The sequence below is a fragment of the Cyprinus carpio genome, chromosome A21, assembly GCF_018340385.1.
Source record: "Cyprinus carpio isolate SPL01 chromosome A21, ASM1834038v1, whole genome shotgun sequence".
Lineage (NCBI taxonomy): Eukaryota > Metazoa > Chordata > Actinopteri > Cypriniformes > Cyprinidae > Cyprinus > Cyprinus carpio.
In genome coordinates this window covers 22,880,889-22,898,985 of record NC_056592.1, presented here as the reverse complement: position 1 = coordinate 22,898,985, position 18,097 = coordinate 22,880,889, and the positions used below count along the sequence as shown (strand labels likewise).

At 39.6% G+C, this 18,097-nt stretch overlaps 1 long non-coding RNA gene across 1 annotated transcript; it reads right to left on the bottom strand.

Annotated features, from left to right (window-relative positions):
• Nucleotides 1-14,144: 14,144 nt before the first annotated feature.
• LOC122134803 lies at nt 14,145-14,980 on the bottom strand. The gene is made up of 3 exons (XR_006153099.1): nt 14,941-14,980; nt 14,541-14,595; nt 14,145-14,437 (listed from the first exon to the last, which is right to left on the bottom strand). It is a non-coding gene; the product is annotated as an uncharacterized LOC122134803 (long non-coding RNA).
• Between the last annotated feature and the right edge of the window lie 3,117 nt (nt 14,981-18,097).

Sequence of the window (18,097 nt, the reverse complement as noted above, 5' to 3'; positions counted from 1 at the left end):
ATGAAAAATCTGCACATCTTGCCACATAAATACACCACCCACATTACACACAGTTCACCTTTTAACCTCTTTTAAAACATATTAATCAGTAAACAGACTATAGATAACAGTATACACTTTATACAGGGTAAAATACTTTTCATGCCACATATGTAAACACACTTTGGGAGAATAAAATGAAAAAGAAACTCACTGTTATATGAGACTCCCGGATTATCAATCACGTTGAAACTGGCATGTGCGATCTCACAAGCTTGTTCTCCCCTCTTAATAGTATAATATACAACAATTACTGCTATTCCTTCTATACATGTATTACACTGTATTAAGTCTACATTATAACCTTCAAATGTCTTCAAAATGTATTTTAAATTAACTTACGCTCAATCTCCGTCGAAGTAGGCATGAATCCCCCTCCCCCACCGGAGATTCTCTTATATGCAGCAACAAACACTAATATAAACACTGACTTAAGTCATCCACTCGGTGTAGTCACACAAACTGAAACCACCACAGGTCCACGAGTTGATAATCAGCCTGTATTATATCCATTTAACAATTTCTTATCAACTATTTTCTCCTCACTTTTACCTGCTGCTTCTATCAGCGCGCTCTCTGTTCCCCTCTGACGCGCACTCTCTCTATCGTGCGCATGCACAAACTCTTAAAGGAGACAGCACGCATAACTGCATCATAACGAAAACATAACGAAAAGAGGGAAATCACGAGGGGAATTAAATATTGGGCTATTCCTGCCCCGATTACACTCTCCCCTGCTAACAGTCAACGTCCTCGATGACTGCAAACACCCTTTAATCATCCATTACTGTTTGTAGTTTACCGGATGTGTACAAGACCATACCCGCTAACACTTGGGAAAGGACATCAGGACTGAAGGACACAGCATTACAAGCAGATTTAGGCAGTCTGTTTGGGTTACCATGAACTCCAGCAGTTGATCGCTGGGTCCTGCGTGGCATAGGATGGGGTGCAGCACTTTTTTCTCTAGGATTTCGGGGAACAGGAACTGGCCTAGCTGAAACCACCTCCAGATTCCACACCTTGTTGCTGTGACTCCTCAGGCACTGGGTATCCAACAGCACTTGCCTCATTATTCACTAGTGTATCATTAACATCTTCCTTGTGCTTCTTCCAAATCCAGCACAATGTTCTGATTCCACACCTGTTGCTGGGACTCCTCAGGCACTGGGGTACAGCGGATCCTCCTCAGTCCATCTAGTTTCTTCCACTAACACACATTCTGCATCCAACAAAGGTATCTCTTCCACTAGCTACCAGAGGTAGGTACATCTTCTACAGGTCTCACTTTTCTCCGTGGCATTGGTAATTGGTCTCGGACAGGGCCTAATGTCTGATCTATGTACTCTTTTTGCAGGACCACCTCTCCACTGGCTCCACAGTGTAGGTTCCATACCATGCACCGCCACCACCTTATAGGCTGTAGGTGCCCAGGCGTCCTGTATAATTGTTCCGTCCGTGGGGGACAATATCGTAATACACCTGCTGACCAACTTCTACCTGAGGACAGTATACCCCACTCTCACGCTTGGTAACTCGTCGGCTGCCTTCCTTTCAGCGTACGCACGTGCCCGATTGTGAGCGTCCCGAAAAGCCGCTCCTTGTGGACAGACAACCAGGCAGGCTCCTTCTCAAGCACTCCGGGGGGGGGGGGGGGGGGGGGGGGGGGGGGGGGGGGGGGGGGGGGGGGGGGGGGGGGGGGGGGGGGGGGGGGGTCCTGGGCCCAACAATGCATCTACTGGTAAGTGTGGCTGCATACCAAACAGATGTAGTAAGGGGAAGTAACCAGTGGAGGAATGAAGTGTCACCTTATAGGCATACACCAACTCAGGTAAGTACTCTGGCCATTTCCATTTCCTTGTCAGGTGGCAAGGGAACGCAAGAGGTCATGCAGAGTTCTGTTAAAAATATCTCGCACTGTGCATTTCCCTGGGGTGTTGATGTGGCGTAGTGCGGGACTTTTCTCACCCCATACAGTTTACAGAGCTCTGCAAATACGGCACTCTCGAAGTTCCTCCCCTGGTCTGAATGGAGACGCTGAGGCACACCATACTTGAGGAACCATTCCTTCAGAAGGATCTTAGCGGTAGTGATTACGGGTGGGGAATGCCTGCTGAACTTTAGTGAATACATCCGGTCACCACTAAGGACATTCTCCTGTCCATCCGACGCAGTTTCCAGTGTGGTGAAATCCATTGCGACCACTTCCAGTGGATGAGAAAGCCAAGATGGGGGTCCAAGGTGCCTGAATCTTGGGCTGCGGCATTTTGGCTAGCACGCACCGCTGGCACTCCTTCACCCACTTTGTCCACAGCATCATACATCCCAACCCAAATAACAACATTGCTTGAGCAGGGCCAGCGTCCTCTCTACACCTTGATGCCCCATCTGGTCATGGACACTTCGCAACACCATTTCAACCAGACATGCAGGGAGCAGTAAAAACTGTTGGCATTCCCCATTGAACGCATTGTCAATAGTTGTTTCTGTAGCTTAGCCCTTCTTTCTCTTGAAGCCTGTCCCCACTGTTTAAGCAACAACAGCACCAGCCTGGACAGGTGCTTCCTCTCACGATTTGTGGGCTTCCGTCTTCTTGTCCCAGAAACTCTTAAGCACACTGATAGTTGGATTCTGCCCTCTGAAACTGACGAAGCTCATCCTTTGTGTATCCAGGTAATGTTGGTGTATCTCCAGGTGGTCCCCTTCACTTCTCTATCTTCTATGGCTGCCTGTAACAGTCTATTTCTCCTTCTCTAGGACTCGCCACTAGCCCAGCCAGGTCAACTCCCACTGCAGTCCCTGTACGAAGCCCACTGCAAATAGCCACACAGCCATCGTACTCCAAATCCTCAGTTACCCCCTCAATGGCCTCCAGTCCTGGTCTTCTAGAGAGAGCGTTAGCTGCCGGTGTTTACACCGCCCAGGGCGGTACTGCACTTTGAAATCGAAAATCGCAAGCTGTGCATCCCACCTCTGTTCAATAGCACCCAGCTTAGCAGTGTTGAGGGTGGCAGAGGGGGATTGTTATCTGTTAGGACTATAAACTTAGATCCGAGCAGGTAATCTACGGAACTTTCTCCACCACAGCCAATTTGACGTGCCAGGAGCTCCAGCTTTCATACTACTGTAGTTCCTGTCGTTTCGCTCTGACCCCTCAACCTCTGGCTTGCGTAGGCTATCACAGTCTTACTTCCCCCTTGCTGCTGGTATAGCACAGCACCCAAATAATTCCCAGGTTACCTGGCGTCGGTCTCCAGCACAAAAGGTAGGGTGAAGTCTGCATAGCCTAGGTCGGTGCACAGGTAAGCTTCTCCTTGAGGTGCTAAAAAGCTTGCTGGCACTCCGTTGTCCAGGAGTCCTTAAACAACTGGTTGACTGAGCAACACTCCCCGGTGGACACAATTGTTTACAACATCATGGAGCGGACTCGGCCACCTTAGAGAAGCCCTCAATGAATCTCCGATGTAGCTGCAACTCCTTCAGAGTGTTCGGGACTGGCCAACACCTGTTTCACTGCAACTCACTTTGTCTGGGTCTGTAGACACCCCTTGAGCAGATACCACATGCCCTAAGAACTTTACCTCGGACTGCAGGAAGTGGCATTTTTCCACCTTATTTTTCCAATGGAGGCGCGCCGTTTCCCGGAACCGGAGACTCAGACGTAGCTGGCACAGGGTGTTCCGGGAAGCAAGCTGCCCCAGTGCATTGCCGGGCTATGTGCCCAACGCCCTCAACATCTCAAACAAATGGGTTGGCCGTCTCGGGTATACCTTGGCTTAAACCTGGGCATTAACTATGGTTTTCTCATAAGTTGGGTCAGACCTCTGGATAGTGAGATCACGGACAGCATTGGTAAGGTCCACGATAGCTTCCCTTGTTGTGTAATCACCTTAATTACTTCTTGTAGGGCTACAGTCAATCATTTGGTACAGTGGCAGTCATCCTTGAATGCTCTACACTTTCCTCCAAACCTCACTAGGTTTCGGTTTTGGGCCACATTAGCTGGACGAGTGTCTCTCTTCTGAGCACCACAACAGGGCCTCCTCTCGAACTTCAAATAATGTAGCATGAGGCCGCTCTCTAACCACCGTCTTGCGCAGTTCCCTCCAGAGTGCTGAATCCCTCACCCCTTCTATAAATGGTCTCTCAATGCCAGATGCACATTTGGAACACAATGTGGTGCTTGTTGCAGTGCAGCATAACATCAAATGACAGTGCATGTGAAAAACCATGAAAATCCTCACGTCCAATTGTTTCCGTGCAATAAAATGTGTGTAACAACTGGGAGGTGCTACGCTTTTCCCTGAAAGCTGCCTCAAATATGAGAATAGACGCCTTTTCCCCCCCCCCACATACACAGCTGACTTCTTCTAGTGCTGAACCCCTAAGTGGGAGAGGATAAAATCTACTGATCCTCAGTACTCAACCCCCTCACTCTTATAACCCTCCCAAGTTCCTCAATGAACTTCATCGACATTTTGGCAGTCTTTACATGGATGACCCCACTGAAAAGGTACAATTTGTCTCTCTCTTGGGATATACACATAGGATCTAGTATGAACATTAGTCATGTTAGCAAAGAGCTGACATTACTCTCATGTCTACGCCCAACTCCAAGATCTGGGACTGAAGCTGTGAGACGGGGTTACCTCCCCTCAATGTCCATTTCCGGCGCTGCAGCACCTGCACCTTGAATGTCCTCCGCAATTGCAGCTGCACCATCCATGTCTCAGCCTCCATGACTTTGAGCGGTAGTCACAGAAAAGTCTCAGCTCTCAAAACAGTCAGTTCAAAAAAAACACTGTCCTCCTCGAAGTCCTCACACAGCAGATTTGGTGCGCTGGCCATTTGTCCTGCCGCCGTTCTGTCAGGATGTCACTGCAGGTCCTTCCAGCGCTCAGTCGCCTGTTCGCCACTACCGTTGTTTTGCACCCTTCTACTTTTGCACTATTGTAACACACAAGAAAATCAGCCCCCAAACAAAACACTGAATCCCACTTCTGACACCCAAAATTAGATGTGGCCGGCTTGACGTCTGTCTAATATACTAAGGAAAAGACAATGCCAAGACATCTACTGAAAAGGAGTCTTTATTTCTTGACTGAGCCTCAAAAGGCGACCCAGCATTAATGTTTGGTTCAGGGGGGGAAACATATTTGTTTCTCAGGACTTCAATCCAATTAAAACAAGAAAAAGTCAAATAAAACAATAATAAAACAAAATAAATCACGTTACCCAATTCACTTCAATGGGCACAGAAAGTGAAATAAGGTTACAATACTTTTCATGCCACATATGTAAACACACTTTGGGAGAATAAAATGAAAAAGAAACTCACTGTTATGTGAGACTCCGGATTATCAATCACATGGAAACTGGCACGTGCGATCTCACAAGCTTGTTCTCCCTCTTAATAGTATAATAATACAACAATTACTGCATATTCCTTCTATACATGTATTACACTGTATTATTCTACATTATAACAGTCTTCAAAAATGTATTTTAAATTAACTTACGCTCAATCTCCGCGAAGTAGGCCTGAATCCCCTCCCCCATCGGAGATCTCTCATATACAGCAACAAACCTCTAATATAAACACTGACTTAAGTCATCCACTCGGTTCGCAGTCACACAACTGAAACCACCACAGGTCCCACGAGTTGATAATCAGCCTGTATTATATCCATTTAAAACATTTCTTATCACTATTTTCTCTCACTTTTACCTGCTGCTTCTATCAGCGCGCTCCTGTTCCCCCTCTGACGCGCACTCTCTCTATCGTGCGCATATGCACAAACTCTTTAAAGGACGACAGCACGCATAACTGCATCATAACGAAAACTTTAAAGAGGGAAAGACTCACCAGGGAATTAAATATTGGGCAATTCCTGCCCCGGTTACACATGTTATCACTTTACATACATTTTCCATTCTTTCAACAGTGCTTGGGTTACCCAGACCGATCATTTCCGTATACTCTCAAAACTAAAAGACCTTAAATACCGAGTACATCTGAACTGAACTACAAACTCCCGTCTCCTCTCCACCCCCTTTCCCTTTTGGCACGAGCCCTGTCCCCAAACAACAAGGCAGGCCCGTAATCGAACGAACTCTGTACATATAATAACCAGTGAAATCGTGCTCAAATCTCACAGCACACAAACTTACAACTATAATAAAAAATAAAATAAATAAATAAAATAAAACCTTGAAAATCATTCAACTAACAATTGCTAAGATATGAGAATATAATACTAACGTAACAAATGGATTTACGCAAAAGTCAACATAACATAGCTTTCAAAACAGAAAGTTAGATTCGTAATTTCAGTCTTTATCAGTCTTAGCAAGGTCAATATCTGTACCCCAACTAGCTTCTTGATCATTTAAATCCGATCCACAGTTAACGTTACTCACATCATGGACATTTAGCCAATGCTGCGATAGAAACTCCTCGGCTTCTTTGGAGAGATGAGAACAGGTAGATCTTCTTGGTCATGCAGAATTCGCAGTTTACGCAGGGTTGGACGAGGAATCCGCGATACATCCACTGATCTATAATATGAACTAGACTGCTGCTGATGCTCATGTACGTCCTATGAAAAAAAAAGAAAAGGCCGCTACAAACGCCTCGTACACCGCCATATTGGTAATCCCTGAGTGTGCGTAAAATGTTCTATTGAATTAATAGGAATATTGTATGATTTTTAATGAAAAAACAATCACCTAACCAAGTCAGGGTTTATAAATCTGAAGTATTTCTGTACATTATTAAAATGCAAACAACCTAAGCATGTAAACGGTTATTTTTTTAAATGTCGGGAATTTCCCCTACTTATTAAAAACCTACGTTTTACAGTACAGCGAACATCATGAACATGATAAAACAATCAGACGGACACGACCTCAACATATAAAACAACCCACAAAGTGCTCATTCTGAAATCTGAATTTATTCAGAGAAATAACTGACTCTATATACAGTACGGATTTAAAGACATAAAGCTTTATTTCCAAGGATAGTAAGTTAAGGCTTTCATTTCATTAGAGCAACATTAACAACCATCAATTGTATTATGTTATTGTAATATATTCAAATCCATTTCTGATACTAATACATTCATGTTTAATAATCCTGAATAATTATGTCATAAAGAAATAGGCTATATTTTGTGTTGGAGTCGTTACCTGTGTCCATCAGTGCCACAGCAGACACACCCACCTAAAACGGTTTTTTTAAATATATCGGTTATATTGCCCAAACCGTAGACCGTAAACACTGCAGATAACATCTGAAGTAAACATTAATTTACAACACATAACATAAAAACTAGTCCCGTTTGACTGATTTGCTTCAAATCGGGTGATTTTAGGACAGCGGTTTGAATGTGACTCAATGGTGCTTTTTGTCGGTTGGGATTAGTAAGATGGCGGATCAAACACTTCCGGTGGCTTCACTGCCTGCTGGCAGTTTAGAACGCGATGAGCGATCCAGTCATATATAGATCAGTGGATACATCCCTTTTTCAACGAACAGTTTTTGACATTGTTAAACTTGCGGACGTTGTCGCATAGTTTCAGGCAAAAAGTCCTCGGAGAAATATAGCCTCGCTCCATCGTAGGTGATTTCTCTACGTCTTGTTGACCGAAACACCAGTTCTTTTTTCCTGAAATTTAAGAAAGCGGATGAGAAACCGGGTCTGTGTTGATTTGGTTTGGCTGGGGCTAGTGTTCTGTGGATCCCGCTCCAGAGAGAACGGTGTGTCAGGTGTTGTGGTCCGTCCACCGAGGCAGCATGTCTCCCGTTAAATAAAGCGGCCTTGAGGCCTTCTGCACCCTCACGGAGGCCAAATAGTCAGAGATTCTTTCTCCTGCTGTGGTTTTCTAAATCTTCAACCTTTGCCTCCAGAAGATTCAAGCGTTTAGATGCTGGTGTCATAATGAGAATTATTTTTTTTTTTGTGCTTTGTTGAGCTTAACTGGCCAAATAAACACAAAAGATGACATCAAAATAGCTTTTGGCTGGCAAGTATTCTTGTAAACAGTCAGTTTTGTCTTAAGTGAATGAAAACATTTGAGATAGAAAAGGCATGTATCAGTATTTGATCTGTGCATTTGGTCTTGTGATAGCAGCCTATAAGGCTGCATTTACACTGCAGGTCTTGATGCCCAAATCCGATTTTCTGACTATGTCCGATTTTTTTGACGACCCGCTTATATCATCTTTTAAAAGTGACCCGGATCCGATTTTTGCATTTACACTATACACTGTTGAAACTACCAAACGTAGACGTTCTGACCCGGAAAAGAAAGTAAAACAGCACAAAATACAATAGATGCAGATAAAATTATACAGTGTTTTGCTTTCCACAATATTTAGCTTAAAAGACATGAAACCTCCGCATTGCTCCACTGTGGTGTATCCTTCGTCCTCCATCGGCGCCTATAATAAGTCATATGGATCTCAGTTTGTGGTGTCCACCTGAGTTGACTTCACTTTTTTTAATGACGTACGATTCGCATTTACTGGGGAATATCCGATTTGTCTGCTTACATGGCACACGCAAATGCACGTATCCGATTCATATCCGATTTATTACCACATACGAATGAGGCCTGAATCCGATCTGAGAAAATCGGAATCCATGCTTTTTTTTTTTCCTGCTTACACATTCACCGGTCATATCCGATCTGTGCCACATGAGAGGAAAAAAATCGGAATTGGGTCACTTGAACCATGCAGTGTAAATGGGGCCTAAGGGGCTGTTCACATGTTGCATCTTTTGCAGGCTGAAGCTCGTTATTGTGCGGCAAGCGCGCTCATAATACCTTTTTTCATGAAATATATCAAATGCACGCATAGGTCAGCACAAACGTCTTTTTTCATTGGCGCCTGAGGAGAGGGATCCGGCAAAATGAGGTGCCAGAACCGGCTTGTTCTGGCACAAATTAAGCCTTGTATTTACCAAATGTATTGAAGGGCTCTACAAACTATTTTAGTCATTAAACATACAGTACCACTGCATAGTTTTCCAATTATAAAACAATAGACAGAATCTTAGACATCGTATTGTTTATTTGAGCACTAGAAAAATACAATAAGAATCATTAACTATGTATGCCAATTACAGTACATCCCTGAGATTGCAAATACAGCATTTACACTGATAGACACACAAACAGTCCAGTAATCACATGCTGATGGCCTTAATACAGATGGTAATCATATAGATGCTCCATATATTCAATAATCACACTCTATTCATGTAGACCGCATTCACACTGATAGCTGTCGACCCTAAATATCATAATCATGCAGATAAAGCTACATTCCCCACAAAACACACACACATACATGAAAAATGTTGCAGAAGAAAAAAGAAAGAATTATTTGTGTTAATTTACACCCCCCAAAATAGCCCGATGGACTGAACAGTATTTATATAAGTGTTTTTTGTGGTTTTTTTTTTTTTTTAACCTCTGATTCACGCAATGTCTGAACTGTTCAAGAGGGTCTGGCTGCAGACATATGGAGAAGGGTCTGGCTGCAGACCATGGGCGAGTGGAGCTCCACTCTTGAACTGGAAATACGTCACCTCCACTTGAAAACATCAAGATGGCGTCGCCGTGAGTTCTTCAAACTTAAACTCAGGTCATTTTATCTCAGCATCGCTAAAATGGTGAACTGACGCTGTTGTAACGTGCAGTGTAAGAATAACGCACAGGGCTTGCGTGAAATTACTCACAAAAGGATTAATAAACACAATGGATTTATAGATTTCTTTTATATCGCAAGCAATGTTGATGTCTGGCCACTGATCTATAAATCATATATACACCATATATAGTCATATATAGATCAATGTGTCTGGCCAATGTTTTTTTTTTTTTTTAATTAAGGTATCAAGTTCAATTACAAACCTTTACGGCACATTTCAACAAATGAACACAATATTATTAGTGTTGATACAGCCAAATAGAAAGAAAAAAAAAATGGAAAAAAAAACAAATAACAATAATCACACCATAAGATAAAACAGAATGAAAAAGGGAAAGAAAAAAGAAGGATGAGGGACTTATTCTAACAGCTAAAACAAGTTAAAAGCATATAACAGTTTCTTTCTGGGTGTTCCTGTCCATCATGTAATGAAGAGACTTTGCAGATATCTTTAGTTCATTTTTCCATCCGCTGAAGTGAGGTTTAACCTTTAAATACTTACATCTATGAATATAGTATTTGCACAAAGTAATTAAGTTATTTATCAAAAAGTCTAGGATCTTTTCCTTCAACAATACTCCAACCTTAATTGAGATCACAGTCAAAGACTGTATTGATATATGTTTGGAATGAAGCCAGTTTTGAAATTCCTGCCAAAAAACCTGCAGAAGTTCACATTGGAAAAACATATGATCTACAGTTTCAATATCTTTTTCACAGAACCCACATGAATTGTTCTCCCAATTAAATCTTTCATGTAGGAAGTTATTAGATGGGTAAATGTCATTTAGAATTTTAAATGTCACTTCTTTGGCTTTAGGAAGAACTGGATAAGTAAAATAATGCTTCCTTATTTTCTTTTCCTCTTCATCACTAAATTCTTGAAGAACATACTTTCTTTTCAGCTGACTGGGGAAGTACTGTTTGGATAATACATTTCTGATAAACGTATTTGTAAATTGTTTGCTCTTTAAATTTTTACCTTCAGTACATGTGTTAAAATGACATAGTGAATAATGAAAGGACACGATCGTTTTGTATGTGTATACTCCTCAGATGATCACCCTGGCTACTGTACCTGGGATTGCTTCACAGACGATGGAGGTCTTGAAGAGTAAAGTGTGTGTGCGTGCGCACACATTGTGTTTTTACTGTAACAATTATGGTCACTAGCAGTTCATGTGTTTTCAGTGTAGTGTAAGATGTGTTTATTATTGATGCAAAATCGAATCCAAGTCAGACAGTCAAGGTGTAATAATATGTACATTTATTAAAAAGAATATAGAGAACAGAAACCACAAATCATAACTTGGAAATAAAATTCTTGATATTAATAACAACCTTCAAATATAGAAAATTGTAAATCCAATGTTAGTACATTTTTAATAACAATCCATTTATGATGGATTGCACCCATCTAGTATTAATCAAACCATTAGTAAATAGTAAGTAAAACATAAACAGTTATTTTATTTAAACCAAAAGTACCAAAGTAATAAGTATTAAAATATTTAAAGTATCAAAATATCAAAGTATCAAAGTATCTGAATTTGAATAAAAAACCTGTAAGGTTCTAAGTCTGGTCTAAGAGGGGTTCGAGTGAAGCCAAAGGAAAAAAAGAAGTGAGAGCTGAAGAAAGGTAGAGAGACCAGAGAGTCAATTCTATCCTAAATCGCAGAGTGCATAGCTCTATCTTATATACTTACTACCCGTTCGAGACATAAGTCGTCATCTGGACTATAATTAATAACACATGACCTTTTAAAATAATCTAGTCAGTGTCTCGACTTTGGACCTCTTCCTCTTTTTAGATTCAAAATATCGTACTGATAGTTCTCAGAAATATTCGCACAAAGAAACAATATGTGCAGTTTTAACTCCTTATGCAAGCAGACTCAGCTGACTATGTAGTTAGAAATACTTTGAAATTACATATGAAATATACCGCAAAGTTTACCAGAAACTCTTTGAATATATAAATGAAACTTATTAATATATATGAGACATATCATTACCATGGATTATTAATTTTAACATTTTAAATGAAACTTATCATTATGAGTAGAACACATTTTGAATACGTGGCTTCAGAGTAAGATACATCTTGGATACGTGGACTTCTCAGAATCTCTCTCAACACGCGGAATTAATTTGAATCTCCACACACCAATTACTATTACTCAAAAACAATTAAAACTGTTAAATTGTGGAAATTATTCTTCATTATTTTACTGTGGCTTATTTGTATATGTTGTTATTTTGCTTAAAATACAAAATTCAACACACAAAATTCTGGTTGAGGTATTATTTAATAATTTATTTAATATTTCATTTATTTTTTCACTGCTACAATATCACAAACATAAGGTTAACTTTCTAAAATGTATGGAATGTGACATTGGCAGTTGTACATTGGTAAAAGAAACATGAACAAAAGGCAGAAGCCCTCAAAATATGGATTGTGGATGTCTGTAGTGCAAATTGCTGGGGGAAATAAAAAAAACGCTGTCGTGTCAAAAACCATAAAAGATTAGTATATATTATTATTTTTCTTATTATTTCTACTATGTACAAGTAACAAAGATAAAAGTACAGAAAATATTAACATTACATACAAAGAGGTGACATAACTTGCAAAGCACCCTTTATACATGTATATAACAATTAATAATACAAAATGAAAGTTTGGTGGAGGTGACTTCTGCTCTTGAGTGGAGCTCCAGTCGCCCATATGTCCAAGAGGGTCTGGCTTTTGAGGGCTTCTGCCTTTTGTTCATGTTTCTTTTACCAATGTACAACTGCCAATGTAACATTCCATACATTTTAGAAAGTTAACCTTATGTTTAATGATATTTAGCAGTGAAAAATAAATGAAATATTAAATAAATTATTAAAATAATACCTCAGCCAGAATTTTGTGTGTTGAATTTTGTATTTTAAGCAAAATAACAACATATACAAATAAACCACAGTACAATAATGAAGAATAATTTCCACAATTTAACAGTTTTAATTGTTTTTGAGTAATAATAATTGGTGTGTGGAGATTCAAATTAATTCCGCGTGTTGAGAGAGATTCTGAGAAGTCCACGTATCCAAGATGTATCTTACTCTGAAGCCACATATTCAAAATGTGGTCTACTCATAATGATAAGTTTCATTTAAAATGATAAAATTTAATATTCCATGATAATGATATGTCTCATATATATTAACAAGTTTCATTTATATATTCAAAGATGTTTCTGGTAAACTTTGTGGTATATTTCATATGTAATTTCAAAGTATTTCTAACTGCATAGTCAGCTGAGTCTGCTTTGCATAAGGAGTTAAACTGCACGTATTTTTCTTTTGTGCCGAATATTTCTGAGAACTATCAGTATGATATTTTGAATCTAAAAGAGGAAGAGGTCCAAAGTCGCGACACGGACTAGATTATTTTTAAAGGTCATCCGTATTCATTTTAGTCCAGATGACGACTTATGTCTCAAACAGTAGTATATAAGATAGAGATATGCACTCTGCGAATTAGGATAGAATTGACTGGTCTCTCTATCTTTTCTTCAGCTCTCACTTCCTTTTTTTCCTTTGGCTTCACATACTTTGATATTTTGATACTTTAATATTTTAATACTAATTACTTTGGTACTTTTGATTTAAAACAAATAACTGTTTATGTTTTACTTACAATTTTACTAATGGTTTGATTAATACTAGATGGGTGCAATCCGTCTTAAATGGATTGTTATTAAAAATGTACTAACATTGGATTTACATTTTCTATATTTGAAGGTTGTTATTAATATCAAGAATTTTATTTCCAAGTTATGATTTGTGGTTTCTGTTCTCTATATTCTTTTTAATAAATTTACATATTTACACCTTGACCGTCTGACTTGGATTCGATTTTTGCATCATCATAATGAAACACCTCTTACACTACACTGAAAAGTATGAACTGCAAGTGACCATAATTGTTACAGTAAAAACACAATGTGTGCGCACGCACACACACTTTACTCTTCAAGACCTCCATCGTCTGTGAAGCAACCCCAGCTAAAATAGGCAGGGTGGTCATCGGAGGAGTAAAACCCCAAAGCAACTCCCTGTTGTCCATTTCCCTGGTGACCAGCCCCACAGTCTTTGTGAAGCTGGCTGCACCGTAAGCGACTGCACCTAGAGATGATGTACAGCTTTCTGTACTTTTGATATTGATAGTGTCTCTTTAAATATCTTCACTGCACCTGTTCAGTATCAAAAAAAAAAAAAAAAACAAAAAAAAAAAAAAAAAAAAAAAAAAAAAACCAACAACAACAACAAGACAATACATTTTCATGTTAAAAAAAAAAACAATTATGACACCACATTAAGTAGCAATTCAGACAATACATTTTCATGTTTCAGTCAAAAGTTTCATGTTAGGGAAATGGAAGAGAGTGAGATTACTTAGCATAATTGTTATACCCAGAAAAAACAAGAGGGTCAACCACACATACTGAAGTCACTATCAAGCCAGGTGAAGTGTGTCTCCTGTTAAATATGCCCCTGGCTGACAATGTTGTTAAATCTCTGGCATGAACAATTACATCAGATGGGTCAAGTTTGATTACAATACTGATATTGCATAATCATTAATGTTAAAGCAATTTACTTGTTCTGATGCATCTGATTGCTGGGCTGGGGACACAAAGAAGACATGAGCACAGCAAAACAGGAACAAAACTATGTCTGTGTACTAACATTATGTAAATTCAACACCGAAAAGTACTGCATCATTCACCTATGACAGTCCTAAAGCAGACAAGGTGACAGTGCTCAGAAGTTCCAGTCTCTGTCTGTGGAATAGAATAATAGAACAACAAAATAGAAAAAAAATAAATATGTACAGTGGGTACGGAAAGTATTCAGACCACCTTAAATTTTTCACTCTTTGTTATATTGCAGTCATTTGCTAAAATCCTTTGTTATTTTTTCCCCCTCATTAATGTACACACAGCACCCCATATTGACAGAAAAACACAGAATTGTCGACATTTTTGCACATTTATTTAAAAAGAAAAACTGAAATATCACATGGCCCCTAAGTATTCAGACCCTTTGCTCAGTATTTAGTAGAAGCACCCTTTTGATCTAATACAGCCATGAGTGTTTTTGGGAAAGATGCAACAAGTTTTTCACACCTGGATTTGGGGATCCTCTGCCATTCCTCCTTGCAGATCCTCTCCAGTTCTGTTAGGTTGGATGGTAAACATTGGTGGACAGCCATTTTCAGGACTTTCCAGAGATGCTCAATTTGGTTTAAGTCAGGGCTCTGGCTGGGCCATTCAAGAACAGTCACAGAGTTGTTGTGAAGCCACTCCTTCGTTATTTTAGCTGTGTGCTTAGGGTCATTGTCTTGCTGGAAGGTGAACCTTCAGCCCAGTCTGAGGTCCTGAGAACTCTGGAGAAGGTTTTTCGTCCAGGATATCCCTGTACTTGGCCGCATTCATCTTTCACTCGATTGCAACCAGTCGTCCTGTCCCAGCAGCTGAAAAACACCCCCACAGCATGATGCTGCCACCACCATGCTTCACTTTTGGGACTGTATTGGACAGGTGATGAACAGTGCCTGGTTTTCTGCACACATACCGCTTAGAATTAAGGCCAAAAAGTTCTATCTTGGTCTCATCAGACCAGAGAATCTTATTTCTCACCATCTTGGAGTCCTTCAGGTGTTTTTTCATGTGTCTTGCACTGAGGGGAGGCTTCCGTCGGGCCACTCTGCCGTAAAGCCCCAACTGGTGGAGGGGTGCAGTGATGGTTGACTTTCTACAACTTTCCCCCATCTCCCGACTGCATCTCTGGAGCTCAGCCACAGTGATCTTTGGGTTCTTCTTTACCTCTCTCACCAAGGCTCTTCTCCCCCGATAGCTTAGTTTGGCCGGACGGCCAGCTCTAGAAAGGGTTCTGGTCATCCTAAACGTCTCCCATTTAAAGGATTATGGAGGCCACTTGTGCTCTTAGGAACCTTAAGTGCAGCAGAAATTTTTTTGTAACCTTGGCCAGATCTGTGCCTTGCCATAATTCTGTCTCTGAGCTCTTCAGGCAGTTCCTTTGACCTCATGAATTCTCATTTGCTCTGACATGCACTGTGAGCTGTAAGGTCTTATAAAGACAGGTGTGTAGCTTTCCTAATCAAGTCCACTCAGTATAATTAAACACAGCTGGACTCAAATGAAGGTGTAGAACCATCTCAAGGATGATCAGAAGAAATGGACAGCACCTGAGTTAAATATATGAGCGTCACAGCAAAGGGTTCTGAATCCTTAGGGACCATGTGATATTTCAGTTTTTCTTTTTTTTAAATAAATGTGCAAAAATGTCAACAATTCTGTGTTTTTTTCTGTCAATATGGGGTGCTGTGTGTACATTAATGAGGAATAAAAATGAACTTAAATGATTTTAGCAAATGGCTGCAATATAACAAAGAGTGAAAAATTTAAGGTGGTCTGAATACTTTCCGTACCCACTGTACATGTTAATGTCAGAGGTGGAAAGAGTACAAAAATATTCTACTCAAGTAAAAGTACCATTACATTAATGAAATTTTTACTTAAGTACAAGTAAAAGTACCAGTCTAAAAATCTACTCAAGTAAAAGTAAAAAGTAGCTCATTTAAAACTTACTCAGAGTAAAAATTACTTAGTTACATTTTAACAGTGGGAGGGAAACAAAAATGGGACCACGGGTGTCAAACTCAGTTCCTGGAGGGCCACAGTCCTGCATAGTTTAGATATAACCCTAATTAAACACACCTGATCCAGCTAATCTAATCATTTAGGCTTATTTGAAAACTACATGATATGTGTGCTGGAGCAGGGTTAGAACTAAACTCTGCAGGGCTACGGAGCTCCAGGAACTGAGTTTGACACCCCTGAGGCCTATTAATCTCAAACTAGTTGTTTTTAATTAAAGGAATCAGTTATTTAGAATAATAAGACATTTGGGGCTGTTACCAGGCAAATCAGTATCAACAAACTCATCTTTTCAATACAGAGGAAATGCAGAAGCTTCATCGGAAGTGATATTTAGATGTATTTACACACTGTTTAGTGCAGGAACAAGAATGCATTTAACCTGCAGTTACAAATGCATGAATAATGTTTTGATATACAAGACATAAAATGTTGAATACTCATTTGAAACTATAAGAAATTAATTATTTAAAAAAAATCAAAAGCTACTTTAAATGTGAAATTAAAATGGCCAGTATGTGTCAGCAAGTCACTATTAATAAGTGAGTCGTTGCGACTGAACCGAATCATTTAAACGGTTGATTCATTCAGGAACGAAACACTGTCATATTGCTCAGAGACGCAAAACTGTGCTTTGGTGGCTGTGTTTTTGGAATAATGTTTTGTTGTAGAAATAGAGCAAAAAACAGGCAATATGGTGTCAAAAACGCAAGTCTCTAAATTAACTTATTTACTGACCTGTTGTAAAAAAAAAAAAAAAAAAAAAAAAAAAATATATATATATAATCATGATGATTTTTGGAGGAAAAGACGGCATTCTTTGTGTGATTTTGATTTATTATATGAAATTATATAAATATGTACATTTTCTGCCCCCATATCTTCAATTTTGTGATCATTCTAAATGCATTTTACAAGACTGAATCACACAGTGAAAGAACGCACTCTAAATGCGCGCGCACATCATTAAAACAACAACAATGATATTATCGCAGACGATATACATCGCACACACTCCGCACCACTGTCTTTTTTGGCTAATTTGTTCAAAACCTCTTGCTAAAATGTCAAAGCTTCATTTTAACCACCAATGCAGCGATGCAATTATTTAGCTTACCTCTACATGCTTGAAGGGTTGATGTCTTGTCGAGATTTTATAAACTGCTAGTTTGGTCTCCCTAGGCAAGCACAGCATACACAGCATAATAGAGTATAAATATGGGCAGGGGTTCACTTCATTTCCTTCGAGTTCAACTTCAGAATATGACGGGGTTTCGTTTTTCAGCGGTGTCTGCACCACTAACGCCTGTTTTGTCCGTCTGCATCTTTCTTGTGATTTTAGCGCCAGTTTGCCCTTCTGCACATTATTTACTGCAGTAGTTTCCAGGGAGGGATTTTTATTTTTTTTTTACTCAGTAATTAATGTGTTTTAAAATGTAGCGAAGTACAATACTTCAAACAAAATATACTTAAGTAAAAGTAAAACTACAGATTTAAAAAATTACTTTAAAAAGTAGAAGTACAAAAAAAAGCTACTCAATTACAGTAACGCGAGTAAATGTAATTCGTTACTTTCCACCTCTGGTTAATGTCACATGTAAAA